Here is a 3880-nt window from a genome sequence, read left to right on the forward strand (position 1 = left end):
AAAAAAAAAGGAATCAAGGAAAAGGTGATTTTAATTTTCAACAGATCACAAAGTAATAAAAAAATATTGTACTGTGATTAAAGCACTGATACATTTAATTGATTCAGATGCTTTGGTAAACAACATGGAAAAATGCACACGATTCAGGTTAATGTATGTATATATTATAAAAATCATGAGCCTGGTTTCTCAGATTAGATTAAGTCAGGAATCAGCCCCCCAATTTTTTTTATTAATGTGCCTTAGAAATATGTCATTTTAATAATAATAAAAAATTAATTAATCTAGAAAATCATGGTGTGAATCATGAGACAAAACAAAGACACTGACATGTTTTCAGATAAATCTTCAGTGTAAGTTCAGACAAATCTTCAGTTAAAACAGCTACATTTTAGTCAGAGGCTTAAGCCTTGTCTTTGAAATTGTGGGGAAAAGTATCTAGCCGAAGAAAGTTTTATGGGATAAGTTGTCAATGGATTTTTGGATGGAAGATACATTAGATGTAATTTCAGATATATCCTATAGTCAATCTATAGTCAATAGACAATCTTCAAGAAGGGAAACAAAGGAGTGAATTAAAAAAGTTACTTCCTCACACCACAAGCACAGTGCAATTTGTAATTGAAAGAAGATCTAAGTACTATATATCTACCTCATAATACGCATCCATCATTTGATCGTAACAGCATTGTTTGTCAAAGGTAACTCCTTTTCTGAAAAAGTCTTGTTTGTAATCTCACTCAAGATCTTCAGGAAAATGGGATCTTGAGTGTAGATGCTGTTTTCCATTTCAAACTGCTCTGCTCTGCCTTTTCTAGTTGGGTTAACTGAATGTTGTTGATTTTTTCCTACAGAATCAAGTAAAGAAGAACAAAGGAAAGACAACTTGATAAAACTGGACAAAAATCATCAATCTTTGCAATATATGAGGAGGAATTAAGGAGCATTATTTACCTTAATAATGGTTTGAAGAACAGTTTTGGAAACACTCGCTCACCATATAAGTGAATTTATTAATGACAATGTCTTTGGAAGAAATACATAAATCAAAAAGACAAATACCCATGATGCAGATGTGCTACAACTATGAGGCATTCAGTGATCTAATCTTTGGGTTTTATAAAGATTTGGCTCTATAAGAACCTAGAGCACTAGACTACTTTACTCTTAATACCTTCGACCCTAGATAATACATTATTTGTGGTGTTTATTGCACTGAAGGAAAAGGTGGTTACACCATCTTGTTGACACTTGTGAACGTTACACATACTGTAGTTCATGTCTGATTAGAGTTAAGCTAAAGTCATAGGCCATTATTTTTAAGCTGTTTGGCATGGTAGCCAAGGCTTTTATAGTCATAGGCCACTATTGTTAAGCCAGGCATAGCCCATAGGTCACTACACTAGTGTTAAGTATAACAGATATTCTGTGGGTTCTGCGCAGTGATATTGTGAATTGGAATGCTGAATTGACAAATCAGCATCCAAGACTACAATCATCCATTCACATCAAAAAAATACATTTGTTCATATAATAACTTCTTGTGACTTCATCTTGAGATTTTGATCTGTTTATTATATACCAGTATCACAGTTCTCCAGCAGTTTTACTAACCTGCGGCAACATGTTCTTTAACTGATAAAGGATTTGTAAATTCAAATTTCTCCTCATTGCGAGTTGACTGTGCTACCTTTCCATTCACCAGTTTGCTGGCTTTAATAGGACCTGCAACAAAACAGTTATAAACTGACCTTTTCAAACCAGCTGAATGAATCATTTACAATTAAGAAAAAAAGACACTGCAAGCAATACAACTAACCTGCAAATCATGAGGAATTCACAGATTCATCTGTTTTCTTATTGTAAGTTAAAACAGCCTTCCAGTTGACTTCTGTTACCTTCTTCAACCTCAACTCTAATGGACATATCTGGTCACAATTCCTACAGCAAAGAAAAATTAAGTTAGCAATCAAAAGAAAACTAAAGTGGAAAATTATGTGACAAGAGCTTTATAACAGTGCAGGCACTGACAAAACAAAATCATTCTTTAATTTTAATTCAAATGTAAATACACTCAGTTTACAAGTACATCTTACTGATGCAAATATCTGACCAGCAAATCTGAATTCAATCTGAAGAAATCTGATTTAAGTGGCTTGTTGGTGCCAGACCAATTTTCTGCTGCAACTTGCAGATGGTAGTGTCAGACTTTGGCACAGCAACATGAATCCCTTGATCCATCCTGCCTTGTGTCAATGGTTCAGACTGGAGGTTCTATGAACATTACAATGAGTTCAGGTTACTCCAAAGACCTCCAAAGACACCAGACAACCAATGAGCAATACTGGAGAGATAAGAGTTCGCTTAGAGTTTGTATGAACAACCAGTAGCAAAGAAGAGTAAAATTGGTCCTCACCACTCCCTCTTGGTAACGCAACTCCAGACAGCGCTTCCAACACAGAGCTTTTTCCAGAACTTTAATCTCCAATCAATACAATAGTTGGTAATGCCAAGTCCTTATGGATGCCTACTGACCGCAGAGTGTCGATCAGATAAAAACTCAGACAGAGTCAAAGAGCAAAGATTCCAATATGTACAGGTTGGCATATATCCAGACACATAGTATATAGTACACATAGTACACATACTGTAGTGGCTTAAATCACTTTTTCAGTATCACTTACAAAACTATCTATTTCTACAGAGGGGTTTTCAACTGGATGCAATGGAAAGACCCCATGAATACATCTACATGGATTAAGCTGGATTTAATCTCACCAAAAGGAGGAGAGGCCATAATCTGATTGGCCGTCGGCCATTGTTGGCAGCGTGGTGGCAATGTCACATTATGTGCTGCCATCAGCAGTCATGGGGTTGTCCTACAACACCCACCAGCTCTTCATTTTCCTCAATCACATGTGAGATGCTCTGTTAGGGCAGCAGGATGAGCATCCCAGCTATGTAGTTTTTTGGGACAATGTGAGTTTTCACAGAGCCCTCCAGGTTAGAGAGTGGTTCAATATGAACCAAGGTTTTATCAATCTTTGCCTTCCACCGTACTCCCCTTTCCTAAACCCCATTGAGGAATTCTTCTCCTCATGGTAGTGGAAGGTATATGGACGCCAACCTTACACCAGGGTAAATCTCCTGCAAGCCATGGGACTTGTGTCTGGCGACATAGGTGTGGAGGCATGGCAAGCCTGGATACAGCATGCCAGGGTTTTTTTCCCCCATTGCCTGGCCAGACAAAATGTGGCCTGTGATGTGGATGAAGTCCTGTGGCCTGACCCAGTACGGAGACATGATGCCGTGGCTGAGTAATGCACTAATTTGTATATTTTTGTACTTTATTTTTACATGGACTTACTGTACACAAGTGGCAAACAAATAAGATTTCTGTTTTGTCTTTTTGTACAAGTACTAATTGCACAGTTTTTTTTGTTTTTGTTTTGCAACATGCATTTAGCCTACAGTGAAGAATAAACATTTGTTTCTCCAGCTTCATGTCCTGAGCATTGTGTATTCTATTTTTCTACGTAGTGTTTAGTGACTGTTCAATAGTGTTTTTAATTTTGATCGTCTCGACAATAGTCTTGACTTGACGATTTGACAATATAGTTCAGTTTTGAGCACAGATTGAACAGTTTTGAGGTGAAAGTTTGGTTTTGCAAGAGGAGTCTGAGGTTTTGTGAATGTAGTTTGAAAATCGGGTTTTGTGTTCACGGTTTAGAGAAAAGGAGAGCAGCTTTCAAGAAATGTCTTGGCAATCGATAAAAACTGTAATAAGAGCGTCTCCGAGGACCGACGCCACACCCACTGTGTCTGTCGTGTGCTTGTCCCGTTACAGTAATTTTTATTTATTACTGTGGAATACTATATG

At 37.2% G+C, this 3880-nt stretch overlaps 1 long non-coding RNA gene across 1 annotated transcript; it reads right to left on the reverse strand.

Moving 5' to 3' along the window:
• Nucleotides 1-775: 775 nt before the first annotated feature.
• On the reverse strand, nucleotides 776-3677 carry LOC113071803 (uncharacterized). Its single transcript, XR_003280241.1, has 3 exons — nucleotides 1820-3677; nucleotides 1615-1725; nucleotides 776-1026 (listed from the first exon to the last, which is right to left on the reverse strand). It is a non-coding gene; the product is annotated as an uncharacterized LOC113071803 (long non-coding RNA).
• Between the last annotated feature and the right edge of the window lie 203 nt (nucleotides 3678-3880).

Source organism: Carassius auratus, unplaced genomic scaffold (genome assembly GCF_003368295.1).
Source record: "Carassius auratus strain Wakin unplaced genomic scaffold, ASM336829v1 scaf_tig00008146, whole genome shotgun sequence".
In the NCBI taxonomy this organism is placed as follows: domain Eukaryota; kingdom Metazoa; phylum Chordata; class Actinopteri; order Cypriniformes; family Cyprinidae; genus Carassius; species Carassius auratus.